Genomic DNA, 15,872 nt, shown 5'->3' on the forward strand with positions numbered 1-15,872 from the left:
TTAATCAGATTTTATGAGCCGTTAATCTGGTGGGACCGAATTATTACGGTGCAGATTAGCACGCCTTTTCTTGTATTTTATTTTTTCTTGGAGGCCAAGCTCCACGTTAATCCTAAAAAATAAGAAGCAACTTTTTTCTTGGAGGCCAATCTCCATGTTGATCCTAAAAACTAAGAAGTAAGCTGTCCATGCGATTTGGCGGTTAGCTTTGTACAGCCGTATACCATATGGAGTCCTCCTACACATGTCTCCTCTTTTCTCTTAAGCGACCTCTTGTGTGGGTTACGGGGGGGAAATCTGTTTCTTCATCAATAATCTCAAGCACGTCCCGCCTCTTCCCTGTACGTTCCTGCAACCTAGGGTTTCCAGGTCCTCGCCTCCTGGCCAACCCATTGAGCCGTGCTCGCTGCCTTTCCTCCGTTTGCCACGCCATATGCCTGGTATGGTGGTTCCGTTATCTCGGTTTTAAACATAAGTTTCTCTGATTCTTTTTCGTACTCACGTCCTTCGAGTTTCTGACTGCAGACAGCGATACCCGTGCCAACAATTAAATCTTGGCCAATTTTAACCAAGGTCCCGTGCCTACAATTAAATCTTGGACGATTTTATCCGCTTCCTCTCCGCCATGGATGAAGCAGTTAGGGCCTTAGGGGGGATCGCTGTGGTGTGCCCAAAGTCAGCAACGCAACTCCGACAAGTCAATCTTACCTCAGGTTTAATATTATTTCTTAATACCACATGTTTCTATTGGATAGGACTAGATTCATGAGGTGGAATCACATATGCGTACAATCAATGAATTCATATCTTCGATGGTTAGATTCATGACATGTGCTTAGCTAGATTGATCATCCTTTAACTGCAGATGGGTCTTATTTCAGACTGTCTACCCATTGAGCCGTGCTCGCTGCCTTTCCTCCGTTTGCCACGCCATATGCCTGGTATGGTGGTTCCGTTATCTCGGTTTTTAAACATAAGTTTCTCTGATTCTTTTTCGTACTCACGTCCTTCGAGTTTCTGACTGCAGACAGCGATACCCGTGCCAACAATTAAATCTTGGCCAATTTTAACCAAGGTCCCGTGCCTACAATTAAATCTTGGACGATTTTATCCGCTTCCTCTCCACCATGGATGAAGCAATTAGGGCCTTAGGGGGGATCGCTGTGGTGTGCCCAAAGTCAGCAACGCAACTCCGACAAATCAATCTTACCTCAGGTTTAATATTATTTCTTAATACCACATGTTTCTATTGGATAGTACTAGGTTCATGAGGTGGAATCACATATGCGTACAATCAATGAATTCATATACATGTGCTTAGCTAGATTGATCATCCTTTAACTGCAGATTGGTCTTATTCAAGACTGTCTACAGTATGACATACAACTATCATTGCTAAGCGGCTGCTCATGGCCGGATGCCTTCTCGGTCTTAGATGATATGTTGCCTTTAACCGTTCCTTCCAATAAGTTAGCATAGAGCCATCCATCAAGCCGCCTCATCAGTTTCATGGCCATTGCCTATGCAGTGGGATACTGTGTCACACTCCAGCCCATTAGCAAATACAGAAGTCAGTTACGTTACTTTCGTTAAAGTAAGACTTTTGTAATAATGTAAGCAACAAATGGCGTGTAGTGTAATTGGTTTAATTTTTTTTCCGGGCCCTTTCAATATATATGTATATACCAACAGTTCCATAGGAGAATCATGTTGGCTGCAAGCTTAGTTAGGGCCATATAGTTCATCTATGTTTCTGCTGTCTGTATATTATTAATGTGTTTCCCACACTTGCTCTTCGAATGTCAATAAACCTTCAGATCATTCCCAAGTTTTCTGTTAAAGCTAACATAAATTCTTACGAATGCAAGCCCGTGGGATATTCAATTACAGATTTTTGTTAAATTGTTGCTATATAAGATGAGTTACTCCGATCATGTTTATATGTTCTTTTTGTGTGTACTGAAGTCCATATAGTAAAGTTCCTTCTAAAGGAATCACTAAGGCACTATGAGAAGGCAACACCTAAATAGTTGATTGACTAATGCCTGAAACTCTATTAATCCTTATTTAGTAATATTAGCAGCAGTTTGCGAAAGCAACACTTAGTTTGTTTTCACTGATTCTCATGTTTCGGGAGCATAGAAGCTGTAAGGCTCTAATTAACTTTACTCTCCTATGCAAATTCAGCACTCCAATTTTTGAATTTGTGGCCGCTGCCATAGTCAGTGAACATAACTATATATACGTACAGTTTCTGCAGATTCAGAAAAACTGAGCGCAAGTCTCTCCATCATTTTGAATCAATGCTCCGACTCTATACTGCCTGGCAGCAACCTTACTAGGATTCAAGTTCCAATACAAATTTGCATGTTACCTTGCTGTGCTAAATAATGTAGTCACTGTAGTAAACATGTGTAGCTTGAATTTTAAATTATCCTTATGAGTAAAAAATTAATTAGCACTCTGTTACCCTGTATGTAACTCTTGCTTGGATCAGGAACTCACGAGGAAGCGGGAGAGGGGACACCAGAGATAGGTGTAGGTACGTACTATAGTTGCCTAATTGAATCTGTGCTGCACACCGAAATATGCACTTCCCTCATATTTGGTTTGATACAAAATTGGAAGCAATCACTGAATATAATGTCCCACCAAACAATAACTACGCAATTGTCCCGTACTAGCTGTTTTTCAAACCCACACAGCATGCCATATAGTTTATTTTGGGATAGGTTATATTTTTTAATTATTTTATATCTAGATTTTCCTCTCTTGACGCTCACACGTGAAGTCTCTTCAAATCTCCAGATGGCCCAGCCTTACCAGTTCAGCATGGAGGCAGTACCCGACACCACCGCCTCTCCTTGCACTTCCAGTTCCACCCAGCATTTTGATGTCCCAGTCTCACCCTCTTCTGCTTTATTCTTTAGGAATATATGTCCGTCTTCTTAGTGCTGATGATGTCCACATACTAGATCACCCCCACCTCGAACGTTACTTCTGATAAAGATGGACATGCCGATCTTTTGCAAAAGAAAATCAATTGCTATATGTCTGACCATGTCATGAGTCTGGACAAAGGCATAAAAGAAGAGGATATCACGATCGACTGCACCGCAGACAACCTCCTCATATATGCCGCCGCATGTTGGCCACATCCGACGTCTTCAAATGTGATTCACCGCTTATATCTGATGTCTAACAATGCGAAGTAATGGCACCATGCAGTTTCGTGGACATGTGTGCTATTGCTAGACTGGATTGAAGGGTTTGACAATTTTTCTCCAATCTGCATGTATATATGGTTTCTTATAAAATGCAGTTCTAACCTATACTTGGTGCGAATATTTCCCTTAAATCTGCTACTTTTGCATGATGCATGCATGAGTGGTGAACTATTTTTATTTTCTTAGAGCATTGGTTCGTATGATACTTGCAAGTATGGAATATTTTTTGATATTAAGTATATTTTATTATATAGATTTTCATACTACCTATATGTAAGATTGGTTTATTTGTCTTCTTAAATTACATTATTCTATTTCACTTTCTTTTTACCAGAATACCTGACCAAATACAAAAAAAAAGATGATTTAATATGTGGTGCTTGCGTGCTTTTCATTGGACAGGCTAAGAAAGTTTATATGTATCTTTTATTAAATGTTACCTCTCGGGTAGAGTTTTTACTAGGCATAATTCTTTTCCCTGAACTGAAATGACTCATCCAAATTTCCCACATGACAAGATTTGTTAGGTAACCTGGTAAAGTACTTCCATACTATTTGTAACGATTTTCAACATTTCCTCCTACATATCGATCTCCATGATAGTGAAGGTGGAGGTGGACAATGTATATTCAAGATAATTTCTAGACTGGAGTACCTTTCAAAATCTAAATATATTATTTATCGCTGCCAGTTTACTTAATGCAAGAAGCAATTTTCTTAGTATAAAGCCTTACATTTTAGGCTACGATTTATAACATGCCAATTTTAATACCTCATTTTCTCTTCTGTTATATATTTTCTCCCTTTGTTGGTATTTCGTATCCAGTAATGAGGTATTTACATAATTTATTGTGTACAACAGAGAAGTTTAAATTAATGTTCTACATTCGAGCAGCCTTAAATATATTGGGGCTGCAATGATCTGACCAGGTTGCATGTTTCTCTGTTGGAAATATTATATCAGTCATCTAATGAATTTCGGGAAAGATTGTATGTGAAGCCTACTTTGCCAGCATTATAGTATGTGTTTTCAAAGTTACGGTATGTTCAAAGATGGCTCTATGATAGTTTTATCTCCCATTACATTTATCTGTAATAAGACGCACTAACATTTTCTCTCAACAGACGACTACTATATCCTTGGAGATTACATTGCTATCATATTATGCATATTTGTTGGTTTTTGTGTGGTAATACGGATAGTAGACACAGTATTATAGGGCATGTTCTTATATAGAAACCATATCTTTCAGAAATACAAAAGGGTAAGTATAGAATGAGATGACCATGGAAACTCAGTATAACTACATGAATGCAGTTTTAAAATTTACTTTATTAATGAACATACAGATTAATAATTAAGTAGGATAGTTGTACAATTAGTTCCCTGTTTTGGCTTATATCTTTTCTCTTCATTTGGTTGTTTATTCGGTCTTCTGCTCCTTGGGCTTTTCTTTTTATGTACTTTCGCATCCTCCTAATGCTTTCTTCTAATATAAAAAGAACATCACTTAAACATATATAAACTAAAACTATGTGCATCTGTATAATTACTCTAAAGGGTTGGACGTGGGACCATAGGCGCGAAGCACACATCGGCTGGCTCATGCATAGATCCGATCGGCTGGTTCAAGAGCCGTTGGATCCCGTGGCCTCCTTCCGATTAGGGCCGCGTCCGCACGAGTGTTTCCCAAAGGAATGTTTTTTCTTCAAAAATTTCAAAGAAATATGCACTATAAAATAGCTAGCCCGTGCAGACGCACGGGTTGACGACTAGTATGACTAATGAGTTAGTTGCGGGATGATGCATTACGGAACGAGTAAAGAGACTTGCCGGTAACGAGATTGAACTAGGTATGAGGATACCGACGATCGAATCTCGGGCAAGTAACATACCGATGACAAAGGGAACAACGTATGTTGTTATGCGGTTTGACCGATAAAGATCTTCGTAGAATATGTAAGAGCCAATATGAGCATTCAGGTTCCGCTATTGGTTATTGGCCGGAGATGTGTCTCGGTCATGTCTACATAGTTCTCGAACCCGTAGCGTCCGCACGCTTAACATTCGATGATGATTTGTATTACGAGTTATGTGATTTGATGACCGAAGATAGTTCGGAGTCCCGGATGAGATCACGGACATGACGAGGAGTCTCGAAATGGTCGAGAGGTAAAGATCGATATTGGAAGGCTATATTCGGACATCAGAAAGGTTCCGAGTGATTCGGGTACTTTTCGGAGTACCGGAGAGTTACGGGAATTCGCCGGGGGAAGTAGTGGGCCTTAATGGGCCATACGGGAAAGGAGAGAAGGGCCTCAAGGGGTGCCCACCCCCCATGGGCTGGTCCGAATTGGACTAGGAGGGGGCGGCGCCCCCCTCCTTCCTTCTCCCCTCCTCCTCCTTCCCTCCTTCTCCTACTAGGAATAGGAAAGAGGAGGGGAATCCTACTTGGACTGGGGAGTCCTAGTAGGATTTCCCACACCTGGCGCACCGCCCTTGGGCCGGCCACCTCTTCCCTCCCCTCCTTTATATACGTGGCCAAGGGGCACCCCAATAGCAGATCAAAGTTTCTCTTAGCCATGTGTGGTGCCCCCCTCCACAGTTACACACCTCGGTCATATTGTCGCAGTGCTTAGGTGAAGCCCTGCGCTGGTAACTTCATCATCACCGTCGCCACGCTGTCGTGCTGACGAAACTCTCCCTCGGCCTCAACTGGATCGAGAGTACGAGGGACGTCATCGAGCTGAACGTGTGCTGAACACGGAGGTGCCGTACGTTCGGCGCTAGGATCGGTCGGATCGTGAAGACGTACAACTACATCAACCGCGTTGATAAACGCTTCCGCTTTCGGTCTACGAGGGTACGTGGACACACTCTCCCTGCTCGTTGCTATGCATCTCCTAGATAGATCTTGCGTGATCGTAGGAATTTTTTTGAAATACTGCATTCCCCAACACCATTGTCACCACGAGTATTCAGTTGCAAGACATATATCAAGTGTTCTCAAATCCATAAAAGTATTCAAACCAATAACAACGAAATCTCAAAGGGAAAACTCAATTCATCACAAAAAGATAGAGAGGGGAAAACATCATATGATCCGACTATATTAACAAAGCCCGCGATACATCAAGATCGTGACATCTCAAGAACACGAGAGAGACAGAGAGATTAAACACAACTACTGGTACAAACCCTCAGCCCCGAGGGTGGACTACTCCCTCCTCATCATGGTGGCCGCCGGGATGATGAAGATGGCCACCGGAGATGATTCCCCCTCCGGCAGGGTGCCGAAAAGGGTCTAGATTGGTTTTCGGTGGCTACAGAGCCTTGCGGCGGCGAAACTTCTGATCTAGGTTAATCCCGAAGGGTTTCGGAATATTTGGGAATTTATAGTGCAAAGAGGGGGTGCGGGAGGCCACCTCTACAACCTCCGCGACCCTGATTCGGTCTTGCGGTGGCATGGGAGTGGGAGGCCTTCAGCAAGAGGGGTCAGATCTCGACTCCCCGCTCAGGTGAGCGACGGACTCCATGACTGGCCTTTCATGTGGAGGCGTCAGAACTCATCGGAGACCGTACCCTGCAGGATTTCTGAAGAGCACCTCGCCGGAGCCAAGTCTGGTCACCACAATGGGAGAGATCCCCTGTTTTGCAGTGGAGATGCTTTTCTAGGCCCCACAAGTCAGAGAGCGTAGAGGCAAGGAGATGGGTGTGTTTCCGAGTCTGGTCCAGAGTGTTGAGGTGGAGCGGCCACGTGAGGAGGAAGATGATGCCATCAAGGCATACTATGGACAGCTGTGGGGGGATGGCTTAAATCTAAACCCTAAAGCCCCCTCTGTCCTAGTCTGGATCGAGAAATCCCAACTCCTCCGTCGCAACTTCGCCGCCACAGACTGCCACCCTGCTGGAGATCCGGGCCGCCACCACCCACCGGTGAAAACCTTGGTCCTCTCGGAGAGTGAGTGGGAAGGAGTACCGCCCAATTTCTCAGATCTCGTTGACATGGCAGAGGCACAGGGGCGTCGGCGAGGGCGCGGCAAGCGCGATGACACCAGGAACCAGAGGAGTGTGGATGGGCACCAGAATCAGTCCGACCGCATGGATTTTGGTCAGAGCCATTGGTCGCAGCAGTTTGATCCGCAATTTGGGTGGCCGCCGCAGCAAATCCCGTTTGGATTTGGCCTCCAGGGTGCTCCTCCCCCATGGTTCCCGGGTCCTTTCATGCAGCCACCCATGATGAATCAATGGGGGGGCCCGGAGAACTGGGGGCAAGGACAGATGCAAGGAATTGTAGGGGGGCAGCAAATGCAACAGTCTCAAGGCCAACAATTCGAAGGGTCACCTGCAAATCAGATGCAGAACCAGGGTCAACTAGGGCAACAGATCTCGGGACAGAAGAGTAGCAAAGCCAACAAAGGGAGCAATAACTATGCACAGCAGCAGAAGAAGAACAAGCCACAAACCAAGAGCAAGACAATTGGTAAAGGCAAAGAATCTTCAGATACTGACTACAGTGATGTTACCTGCTACACCTGTGGGGAACCTGGGCATCATAAAGCTCATTTCCCAACCCTCCCTCATGCTTCATTTGCAAAATGGTGACACACAAGGTTGAGGAATGCCCAGTCAGGAAGAAGCCAAGGAATAATGCCAAATATGCTGGGAGTGCAGCTTCAGGCTTGGGATTCTTCAGGATTGATGTACCTGACATGAATGAGCGGCATGTCGGGAATGTGAAGAATGTTGGTATAGTGTATATTGAAGCTGGCCAAGTCACAAAGGAGGAATTAGCCCATAACTTTTCTGCAATCTATAATACCAACTGGCCATGGCACATCAGGATGCTGGACAGTTGGACCTTCCTAGTAAAATTTCCACCACATATCCCAGTAGCCATAGTAGCTGGATATCCTAACTTTGGTCTGCCTGAGATTGAAGGGGTGTCAGTGAATGTGGAAGAGTGGAATGGGGAGATGGAACACCATGCAGAATTACAAACGGTGTGGCTCCAGTTAAGAGGAGTTGCACCCAACTGGGCAGAGTGGTCAGTGCTAGAACAGTTTGCATCAGTCCTAGGCACCTTGGTTGATGTAGACTGGCAAGTAAACTTCAAATCCTCCTTTGAAGTGGTGAGAATCAAAATCAGATGCAAGGACTTCACCAAAATTCCAGCTGAGAGAATTTTTGGGATAGGAGATAATTGTACAAGATCAAAACTGTGGTGGAACCTCCCGTGGAAGAAGGAGAGGATGAAGACCTCCTAGATGAAGATAATGACAATAGCAAGAAAAAGGAGTACAGGACAACAACAGCAGTGGGGCTGGAGCTGGAGGCTCCAATTCAGCCCCTAAAACCCCTTCTAATCAAACCAAGGGAAGTAGTACCAGTTCAAAGGCTTCACAGCAAGTCAGGCAGAATGTGTTGAGTTATCTCCACCAGCTGCAAGACCCCATTTCCTTGGATGAAAGTTTCAAGTTGCTACAAGAAATGGAAAATGGTGAAGAAGATGAGGAAGACAGCAACATTATGCTTGATGACCAAACAAGTGAAGTGCAGGGAAGTGAAGATCAAGATGAGGTAGTATTCAGTCCAAGTCTCACAAAAGCTACAAAACAGGTTCCTCTCCATCAAATGTGGGGCCCTGTTTAGGCACACATGAGAAGCACTAGAGTGAACATTGGTGATAGGACTATGCTGGAAATAGCTACGGGATCCAAAAAAGTGCAAAACCTTGAAGAACCTAGTGGAAACTTCAAATGTACTATCAAGAAAAACCATTTTGATAACTTTTATGACCCTGTATTTATTTATGTAGCAAAGAAAGTAGGTATAGAGGTTACTAAGCAAAAAACTTCTTATGCTAACATAGTAACTAAAAATCATCCTCTCGAAGATCCTGAAGGGCTCGGACAAGGAGAGATTGAAATGGTGAATAACATTGTTGAAAATAGAGATGTGATTAGAGATCAGGGCCTGGGCAGACTTGTAGGGTTAAGGTGCCCAGATACTGAAGTAGAGTCTCCTAGTACACCTGAAGGGTTGAAAGTGGTCTTTTCTATTGCAAAAGACCAGAGTCAAATCTGGTCCAAAATCTATAAACATAGGCGGGGCAAGCACCCCAAGAAAGTATTTTTTAGATGAATTGTCTTTTTTGGAATATAAGAGGGATCACTACACATGGAAAGAAACCCTGTATAGTGGACACCCTCAACAAAACTAATGCTAGCATAGTTACCTTCCAGGAAACTAAGAAAGAAGAACTTTCTGCTACTTTCCTGAAGTCTATTAGTGGTAGTAAAAATTCCCAATGGCACCACCTCCCAGCAGTAGGGTCAGCTAGGGGGGTGTTGGTTGGAGTGGATGCAGATATGTTTGATATCATGTAGTGGAGCTCTCTCAAATTTTCTGTGTCATGTAACCTTAGAGTTAAATCTAGTGATGTTTGCTTTAGAGTAGTGGTTGTTTATGGTTCTCCATATGAAGAGTGAAAAGATGATTTCATCTCAGAGCTGCATAGCTTATTTGTGGATGATCAACTTCCAACTCTAATAGGGGGAAACTTTAATCTGGTTAGATACCAGCATGATAAAAGCAATGGTAATATTAATCACCATTGGGCTGACAAGTTTAATGCTTGGGTAGAGATCTGAGTCTACTCGAGATTAAGATGTCAGGGAGGAAATTCACTTGGGCTAACAATCAAGGTGACCTCATCATGTCTACAATAGATAGGATCTTTTGTACTACGGAACTAGATGTCATCTTCCCTTTGAGCACATCCCAAGCTCTCCCTAGAACAGTTCTGCTCTGGGATTCAGGCATTGGGAGCATCCCTAGGACATCTAGCTATAAGTTTGATAAATGGTGGCTATTACACCAAGACTTTAAAGAGCTCGCTATCAAAAATTGGATTGCACCAGTTAAGATGACCAAGCCTATAGATGTGTGGCAAGAGAAAGTAAGAAGGTTTAGAAGATTCTCTAAAGGTTGGAGCAAAAACATAGAAGCTGGCATTAGAAAAAAGAAGAATGAACTTACCAATGAATTTGATATGCTAGATATCAAATCTGAAACTACACATCTGTCTGATGTGGAGAATAGTAGGATGCAGAGCATTCTAAGAGAACTTCAAGCTATCTGGCTGAAGGAAACTAAGGCTAGACAGAGATCTAGAGACAGAGAGATCCTTGAAGGGGATAGAAATACTAAGTACTTGAATGCAGTAGCTAATCAGAGGAGGATAAAAACCCTGATACATGCTCTTGATGGTCCTGATGGTACCACATGTGACATCAATGAGATGCTGAAAATAGCCTCTGGCTTTTACAAAGATTTGTTTAAAGAAGAGGATAGAGACGGCTTCACCCTAAGTCATGATTTCTTCTCCCCAGAAGAGAAAATCTCTGATGACAAAAATGAAGCCCTCCAAGCCCCATTTGCTAAGGAAGAAGTAAAAGAGTCCATATTTGGTTCATACTCTAATGGAGCTCCTAGACCAGATGGCATCTCCTTCCTCTTCTTGCAGGAATTTTGGGAAACCATCAAACATGATGTAATGACATTGTTTGAGGATTTCCATTCTGGTAATTTAGACATTTACAGGCTTAATTTTGCCATGATTACACTTATTCCCAAAGAGGAAGATGCCACTAGCATGAGAAAATTTAGGCCTATTAGTCTATTGAACTGCATTTTTAAAGTCTTCACTAAAGTGCTAACTAACATACTTGATGTCATTATGAATTTCCTGACCTCTAATAATCAGTCAGCTTTCATTAAAGGGAGGTTCATCCTTGAAAGTGTAGTGACTGCTCATGAGGTCTTGCACTCCACTTACCACTGTGATAAACCAGGCCTGGTGCTTAAACTAGATTATGAGAAGGCTTTTGATAAAGTTAATTTAGACTTCTTGATGGAAATCCTTCAAAAGAGGAACTTTGGTCTTGTATGGATCAATTGGATCCATCAGATCACTCATATGGGGTATGTAGGTGTCAAGGTGAATGGAGTGGAGGGTAACTTCTTTGTAACTAACAAAGGATTAAGGCAGGGGGACCCTGCTTCTCCCCTGCTCTTTAATCTAGTTGTAGATGTTTTGACCAAAATGCTTGTTAAAGCATCCTCTCATGACCTAATTAAAGGGCTGGGCTCTGATCTCATCCCTGGAGGGGTCATCTGTTTGCAGTATGCTGATGATACCATCCTCTTCATGGATGATGATAAGAGATAAGCCTCTAATCTTAAGAATGTCCTAACCTGTTTTGAAAAAGTCTCAGGTATTAGAATTAACTGTGCAAAAAGGGAACTAATTCCTTTAGGTGTAGAAGAGGGGGATGTAGCTTCCTTTGCTAATATCTTTGGGTGTACTAGGTACTTTTCCCATAAAATAGCTAGGAATCCCACTGCATTATGATAAGCTTGGAAGAGAGGACATCCAACCTCTTATAGATAAAATCCTGAGGAGGATGGCTGGATGGACGGGAAAGCTACTATCTTATCCTGCTAGGCTTACTCTCATAAAAGCATGTCTAGCTAGCATTCTAGTCTATCTGATATCCTTCTTTAAGTTCCCCAAATGGGCCCTGGACTTAATTAATAGTCAACTGGCCCATTGCCTATGGAGTGATTTTGAGGGAAATAGAAAACTCCACTTGGCTAATTGGCACTTGGTCCGTATGAAGAAAGAGCATGGAGGCCCAGGTGTCCCAAACATCAAAGATGTTAACCTTTGCTTGTTAGGAAGCTGGGTTAAAAGATATGCACAAGACAATGGGAAAATCTGGAAAACCATTATAGACAACAAATATATTAGGAATGTCCCCAATATATTTGCTAGCCAGCCACAAGCACCCTCAAAATTTTGGCAAGGTGTGATGTGGGCCTCTAAAGCCTTAAAATTTGGCTATAGATGGAAAATAGGGAGTGGGAGAAAAAACAGATTCTGGGAGGATATCTGGTTTGGGACCTCACCCCTTTCTGTGCACTTTTGGCATTTGTATTCTATTTCTCACCAACAATGTGTGACATTATCTGATGTCTGGGATGGGGAGAGTATCAAGCTTACATTTAGGAGAGTTTTTACCCCTGCTATGATGGAGTATTGGTACTGTCTTGAGCAAATCATTAAAGAGACTGCTCTCTCCGATGAGGAAGATGCTATGATCTGGCAGTATGAATCAAAAGGGGAGTATACTACTAGCTCTCTCTATGCTATTATAAAGTTTAGGGGGGTGCAGCCTGTCTATATTCCATTTATTTGGTCTATAGTTGTGCCACCCAGAGTGCAAGTTTTTCTGTGGTTGCTGGCCCACAATAAGCTGATGACCAAAGATAACTTGCTCAAAAGAGGGATAGAAAAACCTCCAGAATGTGTGTTCTGCTCTGAGCATGAAACAGTAGACCACCTGTTTTTCGAATGTGTGGTTATGTGTGTTCTGCTCTGAGCACGAAACAGTAGACCACCTATTTTTCGAATGTGTGGTTGCTAGGAAACTCTGGAGTGATATATCAACTTTCTTTTCTATGGATTTAGGGGCTAACTACTTCTCCATTGCCAGATTTTGGCCGACTAACAAGAAACATGCAGCTATGAATGCTTTTGGGGCTTGTGTCTTGTGGAGCTTGTGGAAAAATAGAAATAATCATGTTTTTAATAATGTTGTCTAGTCTGACTTGAAGCAGATATGGTGGCAAGTCTGGAGGATGCTCAAAAGATGGGTGATACTATACAAAGGGGAGTCGTTGGAGATGATGCAGAAAATCTCGCTCTGGATATCCAACATCCTAGCTGCACCCTTCCAGTTGACAGTGGGGTGACGGGGGGAGAGGTTGACACTGAAGGTGTCTCCCAAACCTCTATGCTTGCCAAACTGTCACTGAGGACGGGGGAGATCTATGGAAGCAGAGCAGCCATGTTGTTGCTCGGCTTCAAGGTGCTCCAACGAAGAAGACTACTCAGACCACAACAAGCCCAGTTACCCCTCTGGATCTGCCTGCCTCGCCGACCCAACCGCTCAAGAAAATGAGGAGTGATGTTCTGGAGCGGGTCAAGATGGTGAGCCTGATGCTGGTCGCAGAAGACAAAGCGAGGTTGGCCGAGACACGTTGGACCCGGTGAAGGAGCTGCTTCAACGATGCTGCCCCCTGTGTTAGCGAGAAACTAGGAGAGATTTTCACCTAATGTATGATAAAGTGTTAAGTAGTTGGGCTGGAGGCCGAGGCGTTCTCTTTTCTTTCGTTTTTATGGTGTTTGTGAACCTGGAACATGCTCGATCTAGGAGCGTGATGTAAGATTGCTTGGTTTCATTTGCTAATGGAACCGGGGGCCAAAATCCCCTGATGATCTAAAAAAGAATTACGTAACTCAAGTCGTCTGCGTCCGGTGGCCGGGCGTAAGTGCCCTGTAAGTTAGCTCGGAATGCGTCTTCAAGGTCCTCCCAGCTCCCTATAGAGTTTTCAGGGAGGCTATTCAACCAGTGTCTCGCTGGTCCTTTAAGTTTCAATGGCAAGTACTTTATGGCATGGAGATCATCTCCTCGAGCCATATGAGTGTGGAGAAGGAAGTCTTCGATCCACACTACTGGGTCCGTAGTCCCGTCGTATTGTTCAATATTTACGGGTTTAAACCCTTCTAGGAACTGGTGCCACATCACCTCATCTGTGAAGCACATTGGGTGCGCGGTGCCCCTGACCCGAGCTACGTCGCGTCGAAGATCGGTTGATCTTTGAGTTCGGTATTGATCCTGAGCTCTGTCGTTCCGATCGCGCCAGGCGTGTCCTCTTGATCCGTAAATAGACCTGATCTGTCCGGCTCTATTGGCTAGATCCTGACGAGGGTCGTATTTGTAGCCCGGGGGAGCGGGTTGGTGTTCAGCTCCGTCAGCCGTCCTGCCGTGTCCTTGAGGTGGATGATTGGGTTGGTCTGCTTGATTGTACCTTGATGGTATGGCCGTGAGAGCCTCGTCATCAAATTATGGCAGCAGCTTGCGCTCAGGATATCTCTTGGTTTGTCGCTCGTAGCCATATCCCTCTTCGGCAGCCAGGACTTTAGTCCACCTGTCATTGGGGGTGTCCTGTTCGGCCTTCAACAGCTGATGTTTCTTTTTGAGGCTTCGGGCAGTGGCAATAAGCTGCCGCTTGAAGTGCTCTTGTTCCAATGGCTCCTCGGGGATGATGAACTCTTCAGAGAGGGGCGGATAGTTACTATCTTCAGAGTCGTTGAGGTCTTCAGGGTTTTCGGGATTGAACTGGCCCTCCTGCTCCTCCGATCTGTATTGCTGGTGTTCAGGGGCGGCGGGGTTGTTGAGTTCATCAACGTTATCCGGGCTGTCATCCTCCCCGATGCCAGTGTTACTTTCCTGGCCCGACGTGATCTAGATTGGCGCCGCTGTCGTCGGCGTTTTGGTGGTTCTTCAACGGGCTTATCCTCACCTTGTTCGGGAGTGCCGTCGTCATCCTTCTTGGGAGTACCCACCATGTGAACATCGTAGGTTGAGGTGGCAGTCCATCGCCCGGTGGTGGGCGGGGTTCGACTAAGTTCGGCTTCGACGTCTTCGTCCATGCCGCTTGTTTCCTCAGAAGCGTAATCTAGCATGTCGGTTAAATCCTCAACAGTGGCTATGAAGTGGGTGGTGGGTGGGACGCAAAATTCCCCGAGTCTGGCCTCGAGATCGGGCTGAGCACGAATCGGAGGTAGATTCTCAGTGATGGTTAGAGATTGGATCCGGTCCAGCACCTCGTTTAGTAATGCAAGCTTGGGCGGGACCGGTGGTACTGGGGTCCGTGGGACCGCACTCAGGATCAAAGGGCCCGGGTGTGTCCGGCAGACATCGACTCCGGATGTCCGGATGCTGGAGTCGAGCTCCTAACCGGAAGGGAGTCCGGATTGGCAGTAATGAGTCCGGTCAGGGTTGACTCCTGGTTCACGGATGATGAGATCACGTCCGAGCTCGAAGCTGGGTTCGTGATGAGAGTAATGGGCTTGGCGGGGTCTGACTCCCCGTTTCGGATGGTGAGAACAGGCCCGGGCTTGGGGCTGGTGAAGTGAGAGAGTCGGCCCATGGACGGGGCCGGACAGTAGGTCCAAAGACGTCCCTTCGGGGTCATTGGGCGCGCTGGGCGAAACCACGAACCCTTCAAAGATCAGATCGCCTCGAATATTGGCGATGTAATCCAGGCTTCCGAACCTGATCCGACAACCAGGGCCAAGCTGTCGACCTGGTCTAGATGACCGGTCGAGTTGGCGCGTAGGACGAAACCGCCGAACGCGAAGAGCTGGCCGGGGACGAAAGCCTCCCCGGAGACGATGTCGTTGTTGATGACAAGGCGAGCCATCGATCCTTTCAGCGACCACACAGCTGAACTCTCAATAAAAGCACCAATGTCGATGTCAAAACCGTGTCCATGCACCTCGGCGTCCAGGAGCTGTCGCGGCAACGAGAGAAGGTGGGAGGCGCGGGGTACTCGAGCCACGACGTGTTGCCGCCCTCGATGTACTCGAGGACGGCCTCGAGCGTACGCCCGGGGACGCCCCACCACTGCCGCTGTCGGTGTCAAAACCGGCAGATCTTCGGCAGGGGGTCCCGAGCTGTGGATCTTGGATCAATGGGGAACAGGAAACATGGGACATGATGTTTACCTAG

At 45.1% G+C, this 15,872-nt stretch overlaps 1 long non-coding RNA gene across 1 annotated transcript; it reads left to right on the plus strand.

Moving 5' to 3' along the window:
- The first annotated feature begins 299 nt into the window (after positions 1 to 299).
- Positions 300 to 3,426, plus strand: LOC123163612 (uncharacterized). The gene is made up of 5 exons (XR_006481933.1): positions 300 to 440; positions 526 to 713; positions 882 to 941; positions 1,028 to 1,215; positions 2,498 to 3,426. It is a non-coding gene; the product is annotated as an uncharacterized lncRNA (long non-coding RNA).
- The last annotated feature ends 12,446 nt before the right edge of the window (positions 3,427 to 15,872 follow it).

Source organism: Triticum aestivum, chromosome 1D, assembly GCF_018294505.1.
Source record: "Triticum aestivum cultivar Chinese Spring chromosome 1D, IWGSC CS RefSeq v2.1, whole genome shotgun sequence".
Taxonomy (NCBI): domain Eukaryota; kingdom Viridiplantae; phylum Streptophyta; class Magnoliopsida; order Poales; family Poaceae; genus Triticum; species Triticum aestivum.